The sequence below is a fragment of the Populus alba genome, chromosome 10, assembly GCF_005239225.2.
Source record: "Populus alba chromosome 10, ASM523922v2, whole genome shotgun sequence".
In the NCBI taxonomy this organism is placed as follows: Eukaryota; Viridiplantae; Streptophyta; class Magnoliopsida; order Malpighiales; family Salicaceae; genus Populus; species Populus alba.
In genome coordinates, this window is record NC_133293.1 from 12445452 (window position 1) to 12456786 (window position 11335).

Consider the following 11335-nt stretch of genomic DNA (forward strand, 5'->3'; position numbering starts at 1 on the left):
TAAATAGTTAAAACAACTTTTTTAAAAATATATTTATACTATTCAAAAAAATTATATTAGCAGTTTAATTCTTCTAAATAATTTTTGCCATTAAGATTTAAGGATGGTCTGTGATGCTGTTTGCTTTTGGCCCTGTCGTAAAAAAACACGTGTTGTATTTTACAGGGTCTACCAGGAATCGGTGGCGGGCAGACCGTGATGTTGCGGGCCTTGCGGCTAAGAGATTGGTCTCTGTTTTTTAAAGAAGAAAACAAAAAATGGAGGTCGGTACGGATTTTTAAAGAATAAAAGATAACGAATAAAAAGAAATTGTGACTTTTGCAATGGAAGAGATTTGAATGAGATGTGGGCTGGATTTCTTATTGGGCTCGGTGATCCAGATTGGTTTTCCACTCTGGCTTATAGCCTTAACTCCTTTCGTTGACTTTTACTGGACCCGTATATGTCGGGCCTCTCATAACGGGGGTTTGGATTCTCCCCGTTACTTATGAAACCAGTTGAAAAATATGTATTCATAATTAGTCCATATGCAACCCCACTTGTGATTGCGGCCTCCAGCTGATCAACGGTGATAATGATGGTGATGGACGGTAAAAGATGATGACCAAGATGATCATAATAGCACTTGGCCACTTCCATCATTCACTGCTGATTACATTGGCCACGACAGTATAATTGTCCAGGCCTCGGGTGCAAGGAATCCAACCACAGATTTGTCTCCTCCAGCTCGCATCACGTGCATGATTTGCTCCAACTTCTTAGATCAAGAGAGTGACGTGGGCAAGCAAGAAGGATAGCCGGCGAGAAAGACACGTGATTTTGATTTTGAAATTAAGTCGCGTCAATTTTAATTAAATTTGATTTCAAGATCCGATTTTTCGTCCTCATCTTCTTCTTCTTCTTGTTTTCTATTTTTTTATATAATGAATCAGTCGAAATTTGCCTGTCTACGTTTTTTAGGCCATTAAAATCACATTTAGGCATTGCAAAATCTAATTAGGAATAAATTGGTCAATACAATTTGTTTAGCACATTTAAATTACCTTGTTGCCTTTAAAAGTAAAAAGAAAAATATATATTTGCATGGTATATTTACTCTCACCCTTGAAAGAGAGAAAAAAAAAAAAGACTTGCACATGTAAGCTTCTTTGTCCTTTTCTTTTGTTTAAACAGTAAATTTACATTATTGCCCTTTAAATTGAGAAAAAAAGTTTGCTTCCAAGGACATTTTAATCCTTTTCTTCTAATTTTTTTTTTTTTTTAACTTTACTTAGGATCCTTTCAAAATTTCAATAGATTAAATAATATTAAAAAACAAGTATGCAAGGGTTAGCATGTTATGACCCTATGTTCTTCTAGTAGAGCGCATGTAATCATTCGGTAACCAAGTTTTGTTTCTAGGAAGGCATTGGGAGCGATGTGGTGCTTGAGGTGGGGGCATGGTTGGTTTATAATAAATTTTTCTCTTTTTTTTCTCACTCTTGTCCTAGAAATTCATGCCAACTCTTTTAAAAAAATAATTGTATCATTTAGTTTGTATTTCTATCAATTTTGATCTTTTTTTTTTTTTTATTGTTGTTGGTTTTGCTTCTGAAGCTTTTTGAGTTTTAGATTTTTTTTTTTTCAATTTCATTATTGAGAACTTTATTTTATTTGATTTTTGTATTCAATTTCAGTCCTTATTATTTTGATTTCTTTTTTTCATAGTGTTTTATCATTTTATTAATTTATTTATTTTTCAATTTTCATCCCTAATTATTTTATTACATTTATTTTTTTATTCAAATTTGGTTCATTTTTCTTTTTTTGCGATTTTCTAATCTTTTTTTTTTAGTTATCTTTCTTTCAATTTTATCCCTCAACATTTTATTTTATTTAAATTTTTTTTATCCATTTTGGTTTCTCATTCTTTTAATTACTATTTTTCATAATTTTCTTGTTTTTCAATCTAGTCTCTAATTATTTTATTTTATTTATTTTTATATTAGATTTGGTTCGTATTGTTTAGATTTTAAATGGTTTTGTGATTGAAAATTTTACTTTGTTGTTTTTTCATGTTTGTCTTTTTATAAGGCAATTCCAATCTTATGAGTCAGGTTTGGTTTAAGATAATTTTTTTGTTCTTTTTATTAAGAATTGGTTTTAAAAAAATTTATCATTTGACCTCTTTATTGCTAGGTCTTGAACTTCATTATTTGTTCCGCTTTTTTTTTTTTTTGGTTCTCTCAATCTCATATCCTGAGTAGTGGGCTAGTGAGTTAACTTGGGTTGACTTATGTTTTTTTTCTCAATGTGTTTTTTCTCGAATAGATTTTTTTTGTTGCAATTTTATTATTTAAAATTAAATTATTGGCCTTTGATCTCTTTGATTCTTTCACTTTTTTTTTATGTGGGGTTATTCTGAGTGTAGGTTAGTCAAGTTAACTCAAGTTAGTTTTTTTTTTTTATTTTATTTAACTTCAGTTTTTTTTGGTAGGTTATTCTTTTGAAAGTCTAATCTTTTTATCTCAATCTAATATCATGGGTGGTGGGTTAGTCTAGTTAATTTGGGTTGACTCAATTTTTTTCTCGATCTTTTTTATGAAAATATTTTTTTATATATAATTTCATCATTCGACGTTAGATTATTGACTTTTGAGATTGGTTATTTTTTTGCTTTTTTTTGTGAGGTCATTCCTAGTGCGAGTTAGTCTAGTTAATCTAGACTAGTTAATTTACTTTTCATTGTTTTAGTATTAAACTTTGGTCTTTTTTTGACAAGTCCTTGCCTCGAGAGTCCATATTTATATATATTTTATCTTTTATCTCATATTGCGGGTGGTTGGCTAGTCAAGTTAACTTAGGTTGACATGTTTTTTTTTCCTTGATACTATTTTTTTAAAAATGATTTTTTTTGTTTTAACATTTGGCATTAGGATATTAGGCCTTTAGCTTTACAATTATTTTTGCTCGATTCATAAAAGGGGTTGCGTGCTAGTAAAGTGAACCCGGGTTAATTTAGATTATTATTGCCTGGATATTTTTTTATGTTAGAAAAAATTTGACTCAGCCTATGAGATATTGCGAGCCCTTTATCTAGTATCAATCTAGTAGTATTCATTACTTTGCTTGCTACTTGCTAGGCATCTATCCACAAACATTTTTTAAATTAAGTGTATCACACTAAGTGTGTTTGGGAGTGTGGTTGTTATTGTTTTTCAAAGTGTTTTTCACTCAAAAAGCATGTCAATATTTTTTTTTATTTTTAAAAATTATTTTTAAGATCAGCACATCAAAATGATTTGAAAACATCAAAAATATATTAATTTAAAGCAAAAAAAAAATTAATTTTTTGAAAAATACTTTTTCATCAGCAATGTCAAACGCCCTCTTACATGTATGGATTCAACTAGGAAGGGGCCCACTCAAAATTTTTTCTGTGTAAAAAAAAATTTTTACTTAGATGATGCAAGTATTCTTAGAAAAGAAAAAAAAAAGACTCAAGTTATTGACTCAACCAGGTTTAATAAGGTCAGCTTATTAAAATAATATGAATAAAAAATACAATGACAATAAATAAATTAACAAAAAAAATTAATAATGTAAAAGAGATAAAAGAAAAACCCATATCGAGTTCATCTAAGTTAGCATACCAAATATACAACTTGGTCATGATACTAAGATAACCCTGTCAAAAAACTAAATAAAACTATGAAATTCAATTATTAAATAACTCAATGTTCAAGGGTGAAACAAAAAAAAAATTAATTAAAAAAAAATTGTGTCAGCCTAGATTAACTCGCTAGTCCCGAGATCATGGACACAAGATTTGGATAATCCCATAAATTTTTTTTTTTAAAGAACACAAATACCAATTCTTCAATAAATCAAATGTTGAAAGATGAAATAAAAAAATAAAAGTCAGCACATGTTTACTTTTAAAACCCGTGACCTTAGTCATGAGCCTAAAACTAACTTTATAGAAGATAAAGCCTAAAAAATAAAATTAAAATTTTAAATATTTTAAATATTAAAGGATAAAATTTAAAAAAATACAATAAAAATGTCCCATAAGAAAAGAAATAGCAATAAAAAGAATATATACTATATTTGATAAAAAAAAATTTTTTAAATCAAATGTTAATGAATGAAATTGAAAATTAGAAAAATAATAGAAAAAAATAAACAACAAAAAAAAGAATATAAATTAATTTTTCTATATAAAAAAAGATAAAACATAAAAAAATAAAAAAAACAAATGAAATGACCCTTTTATGTTGCCAAAGAGAAAAGAAAAAAAAAAAAAAAAAAAGAGAAAGAAGAAGAAAAGCCTGACTATTATATCACATGACAGTCTCTACATTGAAGCTTCAAAATATTTAAAAAATCAAATTATTTCTGATGAATATTTTAACAAATTTTACTATTAAAAATAGTACACTCTTTGCATTCTGCTTTTAAAAGGTTAAAAAATGGAATAACGCTCAATCAATCTCATAACACCGGCTTTCATTTTTTTTTCCTAATGCTTTTATTCTTCCTTTTTTTACTTAAAAATCAAGGTCAATTGTTTGCGTGTTAAATGAGAGGACATTCTCATCAAACACATGGATTTGCCAAGGAATGACTAAAACGAAGGCAGATTTTGAAAACCAACGGTAGTATTAGAAAACAGCCACCGTGTTTTTGCCATACTCGAGGCGGACGAATGCGACCTCCATTGATTAACATTGATAGAACCTCTAAGGTGGTTGATGCAGTGTATTAAATTTAGCATTTCCAACCAACCGTACCATTGTGGGCCCCTTCTATTGCTCCCATCATTTTTTTAAATGGTGATAAAAATGATAATAAGAGCGCAAAGGGAGATATCAAAATGAGAGATGCAAGCTAGCAAATTAAAAACAAGCAGGAGCTTGGGTGGGTGGACGCCATAAAAAAGAGTTTTATGGAAGATGATGAGAGGGAGAGAGGAGGAGGTAGGTGCACTCTCATCACACCCTCTTTAACTCGTACACTTAAATGCTCTATACTGGCCTCAAGCAAGCAAACATTCATTTCTCAGGGAAAAAACTATCTCCCTTTCCACAAAATATATTAAATTGATCTTCAGTCCTTGGCTTCCCATGCTTCCACAGAATCTTTTGAACTTGTCAAAACTTACAATAGAAGAAAATATCTACCCTTCTCTCCAGCCATTGCATGGAGATTTTCACAGTTCACCAGACAGAACTGATTCCAATGAAAAGATCACACATTGAGAGCTTGCTTTGTCCGAAGGTGACATAAAGAGACCAAAAATTAACATGGAATCAGAGAGAGAACGGGGCCTACACATGTAATATAACTTTTTTTTTTTTTTTCCCAGTAAATTATGGGAGCTACCCCAAAGGGCATTGAATAGAGATTTCCCTCCACATTCAACAAGGGAATGGTATAGGGATATTGTAGCCATCCAGGAGGAAGACGAGGACCCCCAACTGGAGGCTGGTTAATTGACTCCAGGCATATACCTATATGTAGAAAACAAAACACTAGTTGATTAGACTCCTCCTGGTAACTAATTAGTATGCGAAGACATGGGTTTTTTTTTTCTCTTTTGACGATTTGGTACGTGTTAATTTTAATGATTAACAACATAAAATCATGGTAATTCTGCTTTGTCAAAAACATATGCTAGGAGTAGCAGCAAGCTAGCACTTCTGTTCTCAATCTCCATGCATGCAAATAAAATATGCATATCAAATCCCACTCCTTCCACCTTTTGTTTTGCCTTTTGGGGTACTGAAACTGATGAGTTTTGTTGACCATCCGATCGTATAAAAGAAGGAAAGAAGGGTTAGGCATCTGACCTTGCTCTCCACTTTTGGTTAGAAAAAGAAAAGCTCCTTTCAACTGAGAAAGAAATAGTATATTTAATTAAAGTAGAATTTCTTTCTTTTGGGGGAGTCAGAGTAGAAATGTTCTTCACTGCATGAAGCATACACATACACTGTTTAGCTGGTTCTTCTGTGTCTTTTATTATAGCAGGAACTTAAGTGAATAAAGGCTATGAGTCTAGGTTATGCAACCATTTTTTTTGTGCAAATGTTATTTGGGTGTTTTAATCTGTGGGGAAATTTTGAGCCAAAAATTAAGAATGATGGTGAAAAGGAGAGCAAGAATTCAAATTTAGTTGATGAGATACCTGGACATGTGTGGCCAAGTAGATGAATAAGAGTAACTACAATTAAATTCAAAGACAATGAATTATAGCAGAAGAGTACAGCAGAAGAAAACACTGAAAAAGAAACCAGAGCATTAGCACTAGCCCTCTCGTTTGCCCTCATCCTCACACGCCATTACTACACTACTGTCGCGACCTTAATTACTAAACATGACTGAAAAGGCTAAAGACCATGCTCTCTTCTCTCTCATGCACTCTAATATTCAAAAGGAAACAAAAGTAAAGAACAAAAAGCTGAAAGCAGAAACCATCTTACACATTTATCTCACTCATGAACTTCTAGCACTAAACCTTATAGTAGCTTACAAAAGTACAAGAGCCTACCGTTCTTCCTTCCTAGTTGTGAAGAGGATTAGGACCTGTGTGAATTATCCTTTTATCGTCTTCGTATACTGCGTCTGGATCTCCTCCATCAATGTTCACAGGCTGATCTTGGTTTGGAGATGCATGAAGAGACCCTGTCTCAAAAAACCTGGCTTTTCTTGGCAGGGATTTCACCAGCTTATCAGTTTCTTCATGAACAACTAAAAAGACACCTAACTGAGCAAGAATTAGCAGAATCCAGAATAAGAAGATAATCGCAGCTCTAGCAGCCCCAACATAACTTCTACCTCTTGCTGCTTCTACTCCTACTTTATGGCGAGATATCATACTGCACCAAATATATGTAGCAAATAGCAAGGACTACCTACGCCACCCTCAAGCAGACCATAAGAAAGGCTAGCTGGGATCTCTAAATTCACACAATATTAGCTAGTGTAAAGGAAAGTAGTGGGGTTTGGATAATTCTGTGAAATCTTTTATGGAATTTTGAAAGTTGCTTCCAAACAAGAGATCAATAACTGGAGCCTGGAGAGAAATAAGCTTTTTATCTTTGGTTGCTCCTTATCTCATGGGTCTCCTCACATGATCTTGACCCTTGATTCCTGGAACCTTCTTATATTTTCGCAAGTATTTCACACAGTGAATAATTGGACTTAGCACCTTCCACTCTCACGGTCTCACACCACGTACGCTAGTACCATTATACTACTAGATTTGCTTTCTCTTTGCTTTTGGGTATCTGTTGTTTTGTCTTTGTTTTTACTGTTTTATGTAGTTCTTTTTTATTCTCATGTTGCTTGGAGAGAGTGCTGTGGGACTGTCCAGTATTAATAGCCGCTGTCTCCGGAGTACGTATTATTCAAATTCATTTGTGTCAACGAATTTATAGAGAAAAATAGGCATCGGTAAACTATAAACTTTGTGTTTCCACTGTATTTTGCATGTCATATCCAACTTGTGCTTATCTTAATATAGCTTTTATTTTGTTAATTCTAGTTTAGGGAATTTCTTTCTTTTCTTTGCCCATCTTACTGCAGAGCACATACGTCTTGGAATCACTTAAAATTGCCCATTCTGTACACAGCCCTTGTTTTGGTAAAGACTTTTGATCTTCTTGCTCAATGTTTGGATTCAAATTCTACCATAAATTTAATTCACAGCAACTTTACATGTTAAAGCTCCAGTATTCTTACAGATATTTTAAATACCGTTCTCCATGAAATTAATTAATGCATTGGGGCAATGAGATTATCTAAAAATTAATTAGTGTGCGCTCGCCATTGTAAATACAATTTGTTCGAGATTTTTTGTTATGACAAGGTTTTATAAGATTAATTTACTTGGTAATTAAAATCAAGTCTTTTTTTATGATTTTCCATGTTAACTTGATGCAGTAAGAAGAATTTAATAAATTTTCTAAAATACCAACCTCACGATTTGAACTCGGAAAATTATTAGGACAGAGAACAAATGTCTGAGTTAGCTATCTACATTTAAACATTTCGTAAAAAAAAATATCCCTCAATCGCTCTTTGTCAACTGGGGTTTGACTTCTAGGAATTAAGCTTCAATGTAGGCCTTCCTTTACTTTTTTTTACCACATAAGTTTCTACGTACGTACATCTTGCATACAATACATACATTGAAAATCCCAGCAAGACATCCAACACAACCATACGTACATGTATATCGCACTGTCGTTTTATACATTAATGTACTTTCTGATCAGAATTAAGCCGATGTTATCCTTTTTCTGTGTCCACACGGTTGTCCTCAGGCAGAAACGATTCTTTCCCTTCATTGCTTTCCTTACGAGTGTAAACGATATAAATTCTTAACTCTCAATCCTTTTGGAACGTCAAGTAATTAATGCTAAACCAAGCATGCACGATTAGGGCAGGTAATTCAAGGATCTTGTTTATATCTCTATATATCTCGTAATTAATTACTATACAACCACAAAACTTTGGAGAGATTATTTTTCATAAAATATTTCCTACTATATATGCTCATCACAGAAATATAAATATTAGAGAAGGGTTTTTTTTTTTATATATTTTTTTCCCTTCGTATTGTTTTCTTCTTTTTTTCTTTCTCCCTGGGAGTGGCATGCATATTACATACACACAATATACAGAAGGTACGTTGTTAAAGGGGGAACCGTATAAACTATACAAATCGGACCCGTCGTATAAAAATACATAGGGAAGCAGCGAGATGTTGATGTTTATGGCTGGCATGCAAATCGGGAAGGACAGCTAATTCTTCAAAATACGATTTGGACCGTAATGATGCTCTTTCAAAGGAATTTCAGATAATTTTAATATAAAAACTCCAATATTAATAAAAAAACATTTAAAAAATATCAATTTAATATATTTTTAATTATCAAATACACACTAATGGTTAATTGAATAGATTTGACTTTGACACGTGTTGATGATGGGTCTAAAATTATATTATTTTGAGCTTAATTGCTTTACTAGTTTTAATTCATGAAAGAGTAAATAAACGAGTCTGCATTGAACTAGGTTCTTTTATCACCTGAACAAATCTTTGAACTAAAGAGAAAAAATAAATATTATAAAAATATAATTGTGTCCGACAAGTTATTGTGACATGAGAAAAAACCACACTCCCACTTATGATAGGCAGACAAACTGTTCCCCGAAACAATAAATGTAATCATCTTGTTTTCCCTCCCCCTAAATCCTATATGCTTCCTAGCATATTTTGTAGCACGGTTTCCTAGATGAGTTGTCTCATAAGTTTAATTCGAAGTCTCGCAAACCTTTTTTGTGGTCTTTAGCTTCACAACCTTGGTTAAGAAGTTTTGTTGATGAGTTGACTCCCGAGTTTAATTCAATGTTTAGGTAACGTTTGGAAACATGATTTAATTTATATTTTTAAAAAGTTTCTAAATTTTATTTTATTAAAAATTAAATTTTTTATATATTTTTTAAATTTTTTAATGCACTCATCTTAAAAATATATTTTTTTAAAATATTATTTTAATATATATTTTTCAAAAAAAAAATACTTTGAACTGCAATTATAATTATAATTCCTAACATAATCTTAATCAAATAAGCTTATGAGTTTTGACTTTTAAATTATTAAATTTAATTCAGTTCGTGTTTAAGAGTTTGTTTATAAACTTGCAATGTAGGGTTAAATAGCAGCTCAACTTAAAAATTTTAAAGTCTGTGTATGTGTGTGTGTGTGTATATATATATATATATATATATATATATATATATATTGTTTTCCTTCTATAACGTTGATACAAAACTAAACTTTGTGTATTATTTGTAAGAACATAAAAAGTGTTTAAGCAAATTATCAAGCATAATTAGTTTCTACGCAAAATTGAAGACAAGAAATTACAAGAGGAGTGGTAGGGTTTTCGTTGATGCCTTCTATATATGTTTCACCTTCGCCACAGTTTTATGACACCTGTCACATTTTTAAATATTAAAACTTTGAACCGGTGAATGCAAGCAAATGTGCATTATTTTAACAGCAACAAAATGTATGGGTTTATGGATTCAACAGCGTACAAGAATTTTAGTTGCCAGCAAACAATTATTGAATCAGGTCGAATTAATAGACGGTCCTCGGAAATAAAAGAGCTGACAGTTTGTGGTCCTAAAGGCAAATATATATTTATTTATAATATTCCGCGTGCTTAAAAACAATAAAAATAAAAATAAGTAATTATACATACAAGAGTATTGTACAAGTACCTATAAAGGTTGTCACGAAGATGCAGGTGTTATGAAAAAAGGGTTTTTTCTGCTTGATTATGATAGTTGTTATGTTTTAAATTATTTTTTATTTAAAAATATAATAATATAATATATATATTTTTTTTAAAAATATTTTTGAAATTAGCCAATGATCTAAAAATATAAAAAAATGTTTTTTCATAAAAAAATTTAAAATTTAAAGAAACACAGCTCAACTGCATTCATTCCTACAGAGGCTCTAAAAACTCTGACATGTTGCAAACTGGTCTTGAAAACTCGTTGCAAGACCCATAAAAGAATTGAAACACGTGTTGAAAAACGTTGTAACTCGATTCAACCGATCGGTATTGCAGTGTCTCGTTCAGCTCACTATCTTTTAACCAGCGCGAAATGTTTTAGGCATGACAAGAAAAAAAAAAAAAAAAACATGTTATTGGTGTCCGGTTAGTGAATAATTGAACATTCAAGCTTTTCGATTAAGATGGGCACTATAAAAAAAAAAAACAAAATAAAAAATACACAAAAAAAAAAGCCTGGTTTTCCCGTAGCGGGTTGCGCTCGAGGTCGTGTCCAGCTGTCTGGGCTGCGTTCTTGGGGCAGCTCAGTTCACATGAGCTAAGCCTGGGCGAGCTCGATCAGGTCTTTTTTTTTTTTTTTTTTCGCTTGGTACATTAGACTCATCCCTGCTTTGAACAAGATACAAAAAAACTTGCCCAAAGGAATTATGAAAAAGAACCAATAGGTCTTCCAGGGAGGATAATAAACCACCGTGGAAAGCACACGCAATGTAAATAAACAGCCACAGGAAATATTAACAGTAACTAGAGGAAGTTTTATCGACTCTTTTGACTTTTCAAATGTTTGAATAACATTTTGTTTCTTTAATTCCATATTAGCTGTGGGAATATAAACTTTGATTTTATATAACCTAATTTATGAAATTCTGAAATAGTATTTCTTGTATTCATTAAATTCAACGTGTAATATTAAAAGTGACCGGCATTAAAAAAAAAACTGTAATAGTAAAGTGATTTTTTTTAAAAAAATTATACATAAA